Genomic DNA, 17,353 nt, shown 5'->3' on the forward strand with positions numbered 1-17,353 from the left:
ATATATGGGTATGTATACATATGTGTGTGATTGTGAGTGTGTGCATGCGTGTATATATGTGTGTGTGTGTGTGTAAAGAAGATGCTAACCCTTCATTTACTTTTGGTGAATGTAACTTTGACCAGGAAAAATTGTCTTCTTCAGATGGTATCCGATAATTGTTGATTGTTTCAACCCTGCCCCATATGACCCCCGCCCCCCGTTGATGGATCGGCAGTGGTGATCAAATCACTTCTCATCTTTTCCTGCTTTCCAGCTTAACTCATTCCTCTTACTCTATATCCATTATTTTTTTTCCCCTGTCGAGTGTATTTCTGAAGATAGCGATAATCTTGTACAATGAGTTTGTATTATGAATACAGATACCTGATGTCCATTATTCAGGAATAATGTTAAAATTTCTATATTAATATATTCCTCCATGAATGCACTTCCTTTCTATGAATATTCTTCCGCATTATGAACATAAGTTTGTTTGCAGCCCCTCTTTCTATTCACTCTGCCATTTCTCATCATCTCACTTTGCTTTCTCTTGCAACGTCTTAAGAGCATTTTTCTCAATCGTTTTCTCTATTTTACAATTAGTTGTTGCTAATAGCAAAAATTATCTATTGGATTAATTTTTACTTGAGAATTGAATATTCTTTTCCTCATACTGCCACTTCTGAACAGTATTAAATAACGGAAGGAAAATTGGAAGTTCAGATTTAATAATCGAAAAAGATTTCTTTCTCTAGCGCTGAATATCAGTAACTCTGAATTTTTCAAATTACTGAAATAACTTTTCTTTTTTCTGCACTTTTATTAAATGAATTTCTTTTTCTTTCTTTCATTAAATGATGGACGTCGTCTCGATAAATAGCATTTTGGGCAAAGCAATTAAATTAAGAAAGTAAAATTCTGGTTTTTTTTTATATCGTATTAATCAAGTTCTGTGAATGCTCACTGGGTGGGAAATTATAAAATCTTTACAATACTTTTGTGTAGGCTATTCGATGACAACTTTCTATAATACGTGCATTGTCATCGTAATCGCTGCTATAAATTTGCTATTGCAATAGTAGTTGTTGCTACTGCTGTTGCTGCTGTTGTTATTGTCGTTATAGAGATGATATTGGTAGTCTTGTCGTATTTTTTCCAATGTGGACACTTTTTTTCATATTTATTCATTTATCTTCTTTTTTTCCCTATAGAAATCGCTATGTCCAACAAATTACATTAAGAAAGACAGCGTATACAAGGAAAATAATGAAGAATGGGGAACGAAATAAAAAGGATCTGTTGCCGGAGAAAAAATGTGGAAAAAATACACACATACAAAAACAAAAATCCTTACCCCATTCGATTTATATTCGTCATCAATACAGCATAATTATCGTCATTTTTATTTATTTATTTATTTTATTTGTAAATTTTTTAGTAGAATTCTTCCTTTTCACTAGATTTCACTATTAATCGGAAACTTATCTTCTAGCTACAAAACAAAATTCTAGATTTATGAAAATTTCATGGTTGAATTCCAATATTACTATAAATATCGACATAATATAAGCACGTGAGCAATACATTCAAATGATTGTTCGTTTGTATTTGTACACCTTTGTGTGGGATGACAGTAGGCATTGTGTGCGTATTTGTTTGTACATTATGTATAAATGTACAGTGTGCGTACCTATGTGTGAGGCATTCGTTCAATTCATACAGTATTCATTGCGTGTTCCTTGTCGATTAATTGAAATCGGTCTGCAGCAGTGGAAAATAGGTTCTTTCCCAATGGTATAAGAAATGTACCGAAGTGCTTCTATAAGTTGGATAAATTACCAGAAATGCGACGATTGGTAATCTGATTGCAATCATCCAATACGAAAGTCGATACTGATTGACTTCAGATCTTTTAAACTTTTATTGTATGGGTATTTTAAGTGCAGTAAATGAATTTAGAGTTAACATATATTCTTATAAAGACATAAAATCTCAATTTTCAAAGAATTTATCGGAGGAATGAGGAAAAAAAATGGAGAAATTAAAATGAGAAACCATATTGTTGGCGTCGTGGTGTTGATGATAATGCGGATGATGATGATGAGGAGGAGGAGGAGGAGGAGGAGGAGGAGGAGGAGTGGGGGAGGAGGGGGAGGAGGGGGGAGAAGGAGGAGAGGAGGAGGAGGACATCAATGACGATGACGACGGACGACGGCTACGATGATGGTGACGAAGACAACGACAACAACGACGATGATGGTGCAATAATAACAATATAAGAGAAATATTTTTGCAACACAACCACAATATAACTCAAGGCTCCCTCAAATGGCGCCAGTAAGATTTATATTGTTACTTAAATTATTTAAAAATTGCTAAACCGAAAATTATACAATTATAACTTTCAGTATCACGAAAGAACATTTAAACATGCTATGGTCAGAGGAACAGTTTGTAAATACTTGCAAATATTTAAGAATGATAATCAGATAAGAGTTAGATCTCATTCGGGCTAAGACACAAGTCTACCGCATTTAACATTCCCAGAAGATTAGATAGTTTGGTTATTAAAGTGTACTGAATCAAGTGTTTTGCCTGGGAATAAAAAAAAAATATGCCTGTATTAGTTTTGGGTTGAAGCTCATTGAAATGTTAATCCAACATTTTATCAGTCATTACAAAATCACAGCAGCCAGTCATTATAAATTCATTAAGAAAATGTAGAGTTATATGTCACACAAAAGTATTACCTAAAATTAACGCTATCTCTATATCAATAATTTAGTTTAATCTACGAATTATTTATTAACAAAAATGATAAAGCAATTTGTAAAGAAGGAACATTATGATAAAAAAAATAACACTTGTACGAAAATGTGTATAAAATACAGTTCATGCAACTAATCGATTAGATTATAAAGGCTACATAACTTTTAACTTTAGTTTTATTACTTTATTGAAAACTGTTATATCGTACTATAGTGACATCTATTTCTCGGGGCTAGTTGGTTTGATTTCCACGTCACACGTCTTTTCCCCTCTTGTATCGCATTGAATTTGTCCCCAATACATCTTGCCCTTCCCTCACAGAACGTCGTCTCTCTGGGAATTCTTCTTTCCCCATGACTCTCTTGCAGTTTTCCACTTGTAACTATTTATAAGGAGTCGCCTTATTAACCGCGCCGACCTCACAAGTGTCGGAATATGTACTATGACCATGGGGACAGCTCCTTCTGCCAGACAAATCAACGAAAATTAGAAAAAAAATAATAAAACGGTCGAATTTTTTGATATCTGAACCAGCTCAATATTTGAATTAAAAAAATAATAATGAGGGAATTACACGAAACAGAAAATAAAGCATAAATCTGTTTATGTACAAGTTGTAATACAATAACAAAACATCGTTGCTTGATAGTTTTTTTCTCACTTTAACTGATGTATATGATTGCATAACAAATTGAATCTATAAATATCGTATATCTTAATGCAGAATTCTTAATATTAGTCTCATTTCGCTGCACATCTTTTCACGAAATCTATAATATACAATTTTATAGATTACACAATATTTTACGCTCAAGGAAACTAGCTATTAGTCTACATACAACTAGTCCATTACTAATGACTGATATGAAAAGAAAAGATAAAATTGTCAAGAAAATGCGTACTTCTGGCCATATGTGGATAATATTTAAATTATATCGGTGGCTTAGTGACATAAATAACTTAGAAGATAGATAGTACAAGCATCTGGGAAGGAAAATAATACAAAAACATTTCTATAACAAGGATAAAAGTTATAAAATGAATTATTGCTAGTCAAAAATACTTTATTCATAATCTACTTATCAAGAAATTAATTATAATTTAAGGCTAAAACTAGTTCTGTTTCATTGCAGATACCAAATCTGCTTTTAAAAATACTTGAAGATCTATTTGATGAATGTCGTTTTTTTTTTTTTTCTTTTCTTTCGTAATAGAACCTCAACGTATTCATTGTCGAAGAGCTTTGCAAATGAAAAATATCTGTTTTGCAAGCCAACGGAATTTATGCTGACTTCAAATTAAGATCATTCCAGATGAGTGGTGTAAAATTAAAAAGTTTTATATTGCTTATTTTCCCTTGAAATGTAAAAACAAGGAATTCTGTTTTACATATTTTTTCGTTCGATTACAACGAAAACTTCTGCTATAACTCCATATCGATATAGAGTAAAGTAATGATCCACCTCACTAGAAAATTCCAAATTTAGCTTAGAGCATTAGTAAAATAAAAAAATTTCATCTCTGTTTTCTCCTAGCTGTCTTTAGCAAACAATACCTCATGCAACATTACACACACGCAAATATTTACGTGCCTGCACATACAGACGTATAAATACATGCATACATACATAAATGAAAAAAGTCAGCGAAAAAAGCAATATTTACGGACAACTGCTTCGAAACGTCCAGGTTTTCTGCTCAGATTATAAATTCCCACATGTAAACTATAATTGCTGGTGCACTTGGCTACGTTACTAAATGTCTACTCTTAAAATGGCCAGCACTAAGAACGGGGTTTTCAGCAATAGAAAGTGACCAACTCACACGCACTTTGCACTTTACTGTTCCATTCGTAAGTGGAACAGTAAAAATATGCAAGACTTTCCTGAAGTTCAACAAGTGAATTTTTTTTATGTTGTTATTATCTGAAGTCCAGAGACGGAATTTTGCTTCTTTGCTAGAAAATACCACCTTCTTTATAATAAGAATGTAAATGATGATGATAATAATAATAATAATAATAATAATAATAATAATAATAATAATAATAATAATAATAATAATAATAATAATAATTATTATTATTATTATTATTATTATTATTATTATTATTATTATTATTATTATTATTATTATTATTATTATTATTATTATTATTATTATTATTATAACTGTGTGCATATCGAACTCGAGAGGTTAATGAGATACCTAGCCCAAAGTAAGGAACGAGAGAGTATTGAAAGCAGAGAAAAAAGGAAAAACAAAAGAAGAAGTACAAAAAGGAAATGAAGAAGATGAAGGTAGTGCCAATTATTGTTGGGTCTTTGGGAACAGTATCAGAAGGCATCTAGAGGAACATCAAGGAAATTGGAATAGAGTGCCCAGTAGAACTGTTACAAAAGGTTTGCCTACATGGAACGGCAAGAATAACCAGGAAAGTTTTAGATAGCTGAAAAGAACAGATAGCATGGTACCGTAGGCTGCAGGTAGCAAGCCCGTTACGCATGCAAGAGTCCAGGAGCTCCAACAAAACCTGTGATAAAAAGAAATAATAATAATAATAATAATAATAATAATAATAATAATAATAATTAAGCATTCAGTGATGAGGGAAAGGATCAGAAGAGAATGTTATCGCAGGGTGAGAGCAATACTGAAGACAGAGCTAAACGCAAGAAACAGGATCGAAGCGATCAACGCTCTAGCCATACCAGTCGTGACTTACAGTTTCAATATCGTTAACTGGTCAATTACTGAAATATGTAATGTTGACAGAAAAATACGAAAACTGTTGACAATGCATAGAATGCACCACCCTAAGGCAGATACAGAACGTCTTTATCTGCCGAGAAAAGAGAGAGGCCGTGGACTTCTACAGCTGGCATTAACAATGAAGGTAGCCACAATTGGCCTAGACACGTATCTGAAAAACTCTGAGGACTGGATGTTAAAACTTGTCTCAAAACATGAAAGCAAGAAAGCATCTTACTCAGTAACAAAACAGGCAAAGGAATATCTAAGTGTATTCCAATTACAACAAATCCAAGAATTAGACGAACTAGAAACACCCGCAGAAAAAGCTAAGCGCTCGAAAACCCGTGCTAAAATTGCTGCCTTAGATATTATGACTGATAAATGGCATGGAAAACCTCTCAATGGCAAATACCCAAAGAGAGCGAATAATGCAGATATTGACAAAGCCCTTACCCATCAATGGCTAATGGCCTCTGGCTTGAAATCAGAAACAGAGGGGTTTATCATAGCAGCCCAAGATCAATGCCTACCTACAAAGAACTACCAGGCCAACATATTAAAGAACGGCAGCTCCCCATTATGTCGTATATGCCAACAACAAAATGAGACCATCGATCATGTTGTCTCCATGTGCAGTTTGCTTGCGCCTACAGAGTATCTCAACAGGCATGATAGAGCTGCACAATATATTCACTGGGTAATTTGCAAAAACCTGGACTTGCCCCATAATAAAAACTGGTGGGAACACAAACCACCCCCAGTACTTGAAAATGATCACATCGCACTCCTCTGGAACTTCACCATTCAAACTGACAGAAAGATAGATGCAAATAGGCCAGACATCATACTGAAAGACTTCAGACAAAAATCATGCCTCCTCATTGATATGACTGTCCCAATCGATATAAACGTATCTGTCAAGACCTACCAAAAACTGAGCAAATATAAAGATCTTGAAATAGAAATTAGCAAAATGTGGAATCTGAAGACGAAAACAATACCTATTGTCATAGGTGCCCTGGGAATGACAGCGAAACGGGCTGATTACTACCTAGCTCAGATACCAGGAAACCCCAAAATGGCTGAAGTTCAAAAGATAGTGCTCATGGGAACTGCCCATATCCTACGTAAAATACTGTCTATGTGATCTCAAATTTTAAAACATTCCCTAGAACAACACTGTACAAATTCAAATATATGGTACCCTAAGCATAACACCTACATGAACTTCTAACTTGTTGTCTCTTGAGGTCTCTGGGTGAGACTTGGATCCAACTTGTACAAATGCAAAGCAAAAGTCAAACATAAAACAATAATAATAATAATGATGATGATGATAATAATAATAATATATACATACATACATACATACATACATACATACATACATACATACATACATACGTAAACATCCACAGAACACGCGTGGTTTTGGTTATTTTATTTAATTTGAAGGTCTGCTACTTTTTAAAATAGTCGTTCATAAAAAAAACATGCCCTGTTCTTTTTCACTCCGGAGACATAGTAGGACGTAACATCAGAGTGACATGAAAAAAGTAAAAGAAAACAAAGAATATATTTCCATAGGTTCGACATATTTGTAAATACAGAAGAGGGTGCTGTTTGTTCATACCAAACTGAAAGCAGGCAAGGTGATCGCCTGCTTACATCTGAAGCAGATATAGATTGAAAAGAGGGCAAGAAAAACGACAAATATTTGTTTTTTAAATGAATGTTCAAAAAACTTGCTGCCTACTTGTTTTCTAAAATCTATTCGCAATCTTGTGCTAACATTGGCGATGATGTCGTCAACATTCTGCGGCTTCCAAAGGTCTTTGATCCTAAACACAAGCTGATTGGGTTACATTCTAAACCTCACACCCTTTAAACTGAGTGTGGGTAACAGGAAATACATATCCTATAGATAGTAACACGCGCGCGCAACGCGCATTCACAAACATCCTGATATACAATCTTTCCTCAATAAGGTCAGATATACATTCTCGTTTTTAAACACACAAACACAACTCCACGCAAACTAACACACACACATACAACCCCTCCCACACACATGCAACAGATACACACACACACTCTCTTACATACACACACATACACACACACGCACGCACACACACACACACACACACATACACACACACACATACACACACACACACACCATGCAGAATAGAGGAAATAAGAATATCTTCCTTCTAATCTTGAACATTTTATTACTGTTTAGCCTATTTTCAAGTATATATCTAAATGCAGATGTATACTTGATGAGGAATACACACACATACACGTAAAGACGCACATATTTTATGATTTTGCTTACGCATAGCTGTACTAATAACTAGTCGTTAGAACTCAATGTACACATGCTTAAGAGTAAAACATTATGCCAGCACAGAGCGTAATTGTAGTTTCAAAGTTTGGCAGTAAGACCAGCAATTTTAGGAAGAGGGTAAGTCGATGACATCGACCCGTGTTCAGCTGGTACTTATTTTATCGATCCCAAAAGGATGAAAGGCAAAGCAGTATTTGAACTCAGAACGTAAAGTCGGAGGAAATGTTTGACAAACGTTTGACAACATTTCCACCAGTGCGGTAACGATTCTCCCAGCTCACCGCTTTTGCAGAGCGTAATGTCGATTAACGAATAACTGGGAAACAGTCGTCACGCAATCAACTTCATTAGCTTACAACTGTATCGGCTATAAGAAGCATTGTACTCTGAAGTGAGTGTTTGTGCAACAACCGATAGCTTCCTCGGAGCCATTAAAAATGAAGCCAATGTTCATTTCGGAAATTATTTATAGACATAGAAATTATTATATTCGGAGCCATACATATAAATAAATAATGTAATATGGTTTGAGAGTGAGAAGTGAACCCTAGAAATATAGAGATTTAGATAAATATATGCATTCACACATGCGCATAATAAACACGCATATAACTATTCATACACATACAGATATACATACAAATATACGTTAATATACATTTATAGACGTATATGTGTACAGCAATATATAAATTAGAAAACTGTATACGTCAACGACTATAAGAACTCAGACAAGATATAAGAGTATGGAGACAGACGAATTGCTGTATGTAAGACAGAGTCTGAAATAAATGTATTTAATTCTCGAGAAATTATCATTTTCTACTTTTGATGAGATGGAAATAATTTAGCTGGAAGTTAGGATAAAACCAGACAGCCTATGCCATGGGATAGATTGTTGAGATGGTATGCCGAGTCATAAAACTATCGAAAGCCCATTGTACCCACCTACATAAGCAATAGATACGTATGTACTCTTAGACATACATGTATGTATGTATGTGTGTATATATATATATATATACATACACACACACACACACACACACACACACATGTATTTATATATAGAGAGAGAGAAAGAGAGAGAGATATTCAAACAAACAAATATATACTGTAACACATACAGAGACGGCCGAAAAGGGTTTTCAATTAATTGAAATATCTTTTTAGAAAAAGAATACAAAATCCTAGCGATAATTGTTAGTGACTGTTAAAGAAAAGAGAATTACATGCATAGGAGAAAGCTTGATCTTTGTTTGCAGGTAAGAATGATAACTACGAACATGTTCTGGTCTTATTGGATCCCAACAGCACGGTTTGCTCAAGCACACTTAGTGTTCTTAATGTTACTTGTAACTTTATAGCTATAGTTGAAAGTCTTGCGTGAAACATTTTGTTTTTGAAAGTGGTGTTTCCAGGTATTACATTTGATCCAGTGGCTTTCAGGGATAAGTTAAATAATCTTAGTAAAAATATGGAAATTACAATGAACTGTAATTATACTCTTCTTTTTCTGTCAATCTCGTAAAGTATCTTTTTGCATGCAAAGTTCGTTATCAAAACAACAAAAATATCACGCTTGGTTATTTTATCATAACTTGGTTGTTATTTTATTGTTTTATTATTAATCTAGCAATACTATATTTTCGATCTAAAAATGATTATCCGTTTCTGAAACTTTGGAACTAAAGTAATTAAATAGTTTTTTTCTTTTATTTCACTTTCTGTCAAAATACACGCACCTAAGAAGGAACTGAAATGAAATCTGTTAAACAGATTTCTTTTCAAAGCATTACTAAATAACACACCCAACTGTTTTCATACATTGCTTTTGCTGTCACTCTCCGCTTTTCTTCTGTTTGTCTATCAGTCAGTGTAACTGTCCCTTTGTCCTGTGAATTTATTTTCGAGTTATTTTATACATCACTTTAGTCAGGTGACTTGTCTTGTCAGTAACTATACCAGAAAGAAACATCGTAAAGTTTCATTAAGCGCTATTCAATTGCTCAGAAGACTCGATTGTCCAATACTTTTTGTTGCGCTTCACTAAGTTTTTTTCTAAGTGTCATCACTGACCGATGGCGTTATTCCGACATTGTTTACATCTAAATTGAAAATAACAGTGGCTAGCACCTAAGTGTTTTGTATTAGCCTTTATCCATTTAAACATTGTCCATCTTATCCATTAGTGAAAATGTCTTCCGATGTTAATGAGTAACGAATTTGAGAAGCGTATGAAACGAAAGCCTGCACCCGGAAATTGAAATAATATAGGACTGAAAAGAAGTGAAACCAGAACGCTATTGTGCGTGAATATCGTACTGGATCTTCAACAATATATAACATTAAGAAATGAGGACAGTTTAATGCGGTGTATTGCCGATTCAGAGACAAATATCAGTGTTGATATGTGTAAAACTTTAGCGGGGGCAAAAACAAACGATCGAAATTTTGAGAACAAGATGTAGTGTTATTCAAGTGTTTTCCTGCAAAATGATCCGAGAGTATGCCGATTTTAAGACCAATGTTCATTAAAAACTCCTTACGATGGTATGGGTATCACAAAGACTTGTGAGTTCAATGCTGGGCGGTTTAGAAATATTTTAAATGTGGCATGGAATTCGTAAACTTAATTTGTATGTGCTAAAGAATTTTTCAGATATTGAGATTCTTGAAAAATAGTTACATATTTGATGACTTGATTATAATAATAAGTTGTTTTTTTTTAGTCCCATTACACTGGTATATTTGAAAATCCGATCTACCCACGTCCCAAAGAGTGGATCTGTACAAAATGTTGTCTTAAACGTTGAACAAAATCAAGTTACTTTAGATGCAACATAAAATTAATAGCAAAAGTAACATATGTTGGAGATGTGTGGGGCAGTTACAAATATGAATTTTAAATGAGTTGAAAGCAATCTTGAAATTTTCTTTCTGTTTAGCAATATAGTGGCAATACAAACGTAATGAAATCACAAAATTAATTTTAAAGTACGAGTGTTGATTTTCTCATTATGGAGACAAATTGTACAAAGATAATCACTTATGAAACAAATATTTTACTGGATAGAGTAATGATATAAACACAATTATAGAAAAATTGTTGTTACTGCTAATATGCGAATTCCAAAACAACAGAAATGTAACTGCCTATCACCACAAAATTACTCTCAGAATTGCCTTACCATAAGCAGAGATTTGCATTAAGCATCCCACAGAAAAAAAAAATTGATAAATAAAATTACAATTAATACTTTTTTACCTCAGCGCCAAAGTTTGCCAACATTTTCCCAGAAATAATATTGAATAGTACAGCACAACATTCCCTTTACAATTTATACATATATAATAATATATGTGTAGATTTTAGTAAATGTACACCAATGCAATGGCGTTTATAGAAACGTGCTTATATAGCCAACAGAAGGAATTAAATACACAAATGTTTACGATGTGCGTGTAATGTTATGGGTGTACTTAAAGCCATTGATACATCTACATCCACATGTGCAAGCCTGCTTGCACGTGCCTGTATAATTATTTTGGATGAGTGAATTACGATATTTGCTCAAATTTGTCAGGAGGGACATATATTTGTATGTCTCATTTAGAGACTGAGAATAACGAAGCAAAATAAAACTGAAATATGAGAATAAATAGATGAATAACATAGGGAAATGGCGTCTATTGGTAAAAGCTGGAGCCGTTGTAGGATTATAAGCTGTCCTGATGTGATCAAATTGTTCAGCTACAAGAACAAACTATCTGATTGAATTACCGTTGTCTCGTATCGACATTGAACCTTATCCGGCCGTTCAACTAAGCATTAATTCATGCATGACTGGCCACAATGGATTAGTGTAAACAGCGACTTTTGGCATTCTGGCCTGAGGATAGTAGACAAGACCATTGTATTTAAAGTCGTCAATTAACTAATAAATTGAAATTTAATTCTAGCGTTCATTTCTGTGAAAATTCAATTTGATGTAAAATGTAAATTATTACAGTTGTTTCTAGTTTTTGTATTCAATTTCATTGAACTGATTTCTATTTACAGCTTATTTCTAGTTTCCATTTGAAACATTCGTAGAAGTTACAACTACTGACAAGGACGATGACAGTGACAACGAGATGATGTATCAAGTATTGATTAACGCAATCGCAAAATCCTAAATTTTGAATTTAAAAGTATTATTCTTCTATTTTTTTATTATTACCTTCATGTAATTGGAATGCGGCCATTCTGAGAGCATCACCATCAACAGTTTTAGTCAATTTTGTAGATCCACAGTAATTTGTTTGATATTCATTGCATTTACGAAAAGGATTATCAGACTGGGATATAGTGAAAAGAAAAAATACTACAATTTATTTATGCATGAAATACAGATTTCAACAGCGATACCACATCGATGTGAGTGTGTATGTGTGTGTGTATGTGCGTGCATGTGTGTGTGTCTATATGTATATATACGCACATGCGTGCACAAACATACACACAAGCATGCATGCAGATATACATATATGTATGTATGAATGTAGGAGAATATAATGGAAACACCTTAACATTTCAAACAAATTTACTTTAATATGGAGTATTAATGGTAATAATTACAACTTGAAATTTACAGTTGTTATAGGTGCCCTAGGTACCGTCACCAACAGACTTGGCAATTTCCTCATTGGGATTGGAGTAACTATGAGGGCTGCATTAATTCAGAAGTCTACTCTGTTGGAAACAGCAAGGATGGTAAAAAAAGATCCTCGATATCTAAAGAAACTGGTTTTGACTCGAGAGAAAGTACATTGATTCTGAATATATGAGAGTAACTACATTTGTTAAGTAGATTAGTTTCTGAATTAAAATTTAAACGAATTAAAATTTAAAGTATGTAACAGTATACTACAGATTACAGGTATTTATTATATCGCTCCCGTTGTAATGTTTGGATATTTAAAAGTATCAACATGATTTCAAAATCGATTCATGGTTATAGATTAACTTACTCATATAATCAGTTGGTTGGCTTTAAGGCTGATAAAAAGTCTGTTTTTGTTTTGTTTTATTTTGTTTTTCAGGGTGTTAAACAAAACCGGATTTACAACATATTGATTTCCATGCGATTTCGAAAGGTTAAAACTATGTGAAGCTTAAAACTTATTCAAATTATATAAACATAAGAACAAAAGAATAAAAAGTGTAAATGATATAATTTCAACGTAGATTATTTTCTAAAGGTACTAGCTTTGGATCTAGTCCATCTCAATCATAGATTTTTTAATTAATTTTCCGGGTCATCTCTACTAAATGTCACCACTCTGTTCTGTTCGTACGGCGAGCGAAGATGATGTCACCTTTATCCTTTCTTCCTTTCTAGTCAGCACCGTGCATTCCTTACTCTTTCCCTCTCTTCTACACTATCAACTAGCAACCAGCGAGCGAACTTGACACAGCTACTACAATTACCATATTTTCCGGTGTATAAGCGGCTATTTGTTTTGTTTTACCTTCATGTTTTGATAATGTTATTTTTATCAAATAAAGACTTTTATATTGACGAAATGTGTTTGTTGTTGATTATAGTAAGATAAAATCATGACAATAACAATACATCTCATAGTTGTAAAATAAGGCATTTTGAAACTACATATACGTCAACAACAAAAAAGCTAGCCGCAGACTCATTGCTCTATGATGTTGATTCTTCGAACAGAGTGGTGATATTTAGTAGAGATGACCCGGAAGTTGTTCCTCTTCGATTACTATCGCACACAGCAGTAGCTTTCTTCAACCGAATACACGTCGTTGATTGGTTGAAATCACCCAAATACAACAACTTTAACACGAAGTAACTTCTAAAATACGAAATTTTGTCAAAAACGTTCAGAGTAAATCGTATTCTACGTGAGAAATTCTATCCGTATTCGAAGTTTCAAACTGTTTAGTTAAAAAAAATTAATTAAAAATCTGTGATTGAGATGGAATAGATCCATAACTTTTACCGAAATATTAGTAAAGTTGATTGACAAACAATAATATTCTCACCTTAATACTTCATAAACATCCAGATGTAGACACGAAGATGAATTGAATTAATAATGAAAGTGTAAACTTTAACATACAAAAACCACCGCTGATTTCATTTTATTGAAATTACATCCAAATGTAAATGGAGTGTTATCGATTAATATATTAGTATAAAATCTGAAAAAGAGGTAACTGGTGATATAGTCTGTGTTAGGGACAATCAGTCCATTAGAGAGTTTGTAGAAGAGTGTGATAACTTCGGTTGCCGAGAAAAGTAAGGAAATTGACATTTCGGTTTCTTGCTCTTTGACTGAGAACGAGGAAAAGAAAGTGGCAATGTCATTTTGGTTGAAGTCAGTGAATAATAAAGAGAGAAATAGGTAATGTTATTTGCTTAAGTTCACTAATGTCTGACAACAGCTTGATGGCCAGAATAATACAAAGGACCAAATAGTCTTTCTGCTATAAGCACAAGGCTTGAAAATCTGAAGAAGGGAGTTGGTTGGTTACATCGACTCCAGCGCTTGTCTGGTACTTATTTTATCGTCCTTAAAGGGTGAAAAACAAAATCGACCTCAGCGGCATTTAAACACAGAACGTAATGTCGGAAGAAATGCCACTAAGCATTTTTTCCGGCGTGCTAACGATTCTACCAGTTCGCTGCATTACGAGGTACAGAGTATTGATTCCAATACGTGGTTCCTCACATTTATAAATGCACATGGTTATGATGGCAACCTGGAACCAAGAGGAGAAAGGAGAAAAAAAGTTGTCTATACATATGTGTATGCGTTTGTCTGTTTGTGCGCGCGCGCGTATGTGTGCGCGTGCGTGCGTGCACGAGTGCGTGTGTGTGTATGTATGTGAATATGTATATGTGTGCTTGTAAAGAACTTTCAAAATATTGTCCTCATCGTTTGTTTACCTAAACAGACATTGATGATAGTTAAATGCGTGACTTTATGAAGATTACTTAGTAACACCGTCAGTGAAAGTTGCAGATACATACCCAATAACAAGATCTGAACATATGCCACTGACTTTCTTTACCACATTTCCTTTGTTCTTTGTTACCCTTATCTTCTTTTTCAACAAAGCTAACCGTTTTCCACTTTGTGATAAACTTAGGGCGAATGTTTGCATATTATTTATATGAAGTGAATAGAATTGCTGTGTTAACTCAATGGAGCATGAACAGATACTGTCGCAATTCCCACACAAACTCCTAATTTTATTCCGATTCTAAACTCCTCACAATTTTCTCTACGAGTTTTAAATTTCATCCTTTCTTTTCAAATTTTATTACAATTATGTAATAATAAATTGCATATAATAATAGATTTTATATAAATAATAAAATTTTATAGTTTTAACATTTTTCGGTGTCTTTGTTTACATATATCAACGTCAGAGTTAGTTATTGTTGGGTAAGCTTTTAACGAGCGGTTGTTGAGTTCTTTTCCCAAGTATCTCTTTCGCTACTAACAGATATTTCCTGGCCTGTGAAGTCTACGATTGCTAGACCTACTATATGAAAACCGTTGACGTCCTTTGGGTATGTGTTCTATTTTTGATACAAAATTGCTGTCAACGAACTGTTGATTTTTATATGTTCTCAGTCATTGTTTTATTTGTAACAAAATCTAGATTGGCTAGGTTCTATTCTTCTTTGGTTTGTGCTGTATATTTCAGTGCATAATCAAATGATTATTCAAATAAAGCGATATTACTAACGTTATGTCAGCGTCTTAAACTAGTGGCTTACTAGTCTCTAGTCCCGAAACAACACTTTGAATATAATTTCTTGATATATGTGAATATTTTGGATAAAATATTGCACGAAAGAGAGTTCCTTCATACTATCTAACGCATTAATTGTCTCTGAAACTAACGCAGATAAAGTATTTAGAAAAGTTATTTCTCCAATCTTGCAGTATCTCGTCAATCTTTTTTATGCTGTCGCAGAAAATATACGTTCATTTCAGTATATATTTGCTTCTAAATATTTTTGTATTGATTTATTCATTACAGATGACTTACTGTCCTTCAAACTAGTGATGTCTACTTTCTTTCTTAAATTAGCAGAGAATAAAGAGGATTATGAGGAAACTGAACTTTTCGGACCATCTCTCCAAATCCACCTTGCATTTGAATCGTAAACATGCCATCGTTTGCTTTCGCTTCAGATTGATTTTACTAGTTGCCCGATTTATAACATTACATGATGCAGCAGCTTTAAAGTTTATGTCTGCTTTTTCAATCAGTATGTCCTGGTCTTTTGAATACTTGTTTACTTCCATACACTTCTTCGTATATTATTGATTAAATTAAGTTGCTTAACGTAATAATATATTTTTTTATATATATTTAATTTCTTTCCATAATGAGTTTGCGTATGATATTCAGTAGCATCATTTACACAAATTTTCTTATATTTTTGATGTTTTTATTGTTGTTTCTTCGAAGGATGAGACAATGTTTGCCAAGAAGATCCTGAGTTAGTCTTATCTACTTAGAATTTTGGGCCTATTCTTTTACAAGGAATTAATCAGTCGGTTAATTCATTCTATGTAAAAGAAAAAGCCAAATTGAAGCGAATCAGTAGCACGCCACGAGTTGCTGTCACGATAAACTCAAAAGTTACAAATTTTACCTAACCACATAAGATCGAGCGACTGACCAACTTCTTAAAACCAAACTACCTATGCTCAGTTTCTACCTTCCATTGAATCCTAAGTGTAGAATTGAAATGTGGTCATATTCAAATTTGATAAACTATTTGTTGTAACAAAAAAAAAAAAAAGCTTCTTAATTAATCTGAATTGCTCTTACCTCCTAATAGACCACCAGTCAATAGGAAAAGGGCATGCATGGATATTCCTAAATTATGTATCGAGGAAAATGGACAGAGTTTTCGTTATCCTTAATAATTATCATCAGAATGAGGGTAGGCTATTGTGCTTATATGTTAGTTTGGGGTAATTATCCTCAGTGTACGTGTAGGCTATTATGTTATGTATTAGTTAAGCGTGATTATCATCATAATAAGGGTATGCTATTCTGTTATCTATTAGCTACGGATGAATGAGCATTAAAGTAATGGAAATCATTGCTTATGAGTAAGAGTATTGTCAGTTCTAGAAAATGGATTGAAAGAACACCAGAATGTTAGTTTCACTTAGGCATGTTGATGTGTGCTTCTTTATATATGTTTCGTGAAACATAACGGCAAGGGCGTGAAGTATGTTGATCGGATGTCGATCTGAGAAAATTGGATGGATTTGGGGTATGTATACAGTTTTATCATATGTTTGCTTACTCATATATGTGCCTGTATAGGTTTTGAATACTTGTCTATTTGTGTGTATGTATATACAAAAACGTATAAATGCGTGCTTATAAGGTATGCACACTACATAATGAGATTCACTCTCAAATGTTCTGTCAATCTGCACCCTAAA

The 17,353-nt window shown here is 33.5% G+C and overlaps 1 protein-coding gene and 1 long non-coding RNA gene across 4 annotated transcripts in view; one reads left to right on the plus strand and one right to left on the minus strand.

Annotated features, from left to right (window-relative positions):
• Window positions 1-17,353, minus strand: part of LOC128247361 (uncharacterized) — a 287,988-nt gene that overhangs the window by 269,895 nt on the left and 740 nt on the right. Inside the window, exon 2 of one of the 3 annotated variants that reach the window (XR_016241621.1) lies at window positions 12,082-12,199. The exons of the other annotated variants lie outside the window; for them this stretch is intronic. This is a non-coding gene — a long non-coding RNA (uncharacterized LOC128247361). The remainder of the gene's footprint in view (window positions 1-12,081; window positions 12,200-17,353) is intronic. 3 annotated transcript variants of the gene reach the window in all.
• LOC106876273 (uncharacterized) overlaps window positions 1-17,353 on the plus strand; it is a 292,167-nt gene that overhangs the window by 68,499 nt on the left and 206,315 nt on the right. The window lies entirely within an intron of this gene.

The sequence above is a fragment of the Octopus bimaculoides genome, chromosome 1 (assembly GCF_046866305.1).
Source record: "Octopus bimaculoides isolate indiv1 chromosome 1, ASM4686630v1, whole genome shotgun sequence".
Taxonomy (NCBI): Eukaryota; Metazoa; Mollusca; class Cephalopoda; order Octopoda; family Octopodidae; genus Octopus; species Octopus bimaculoides.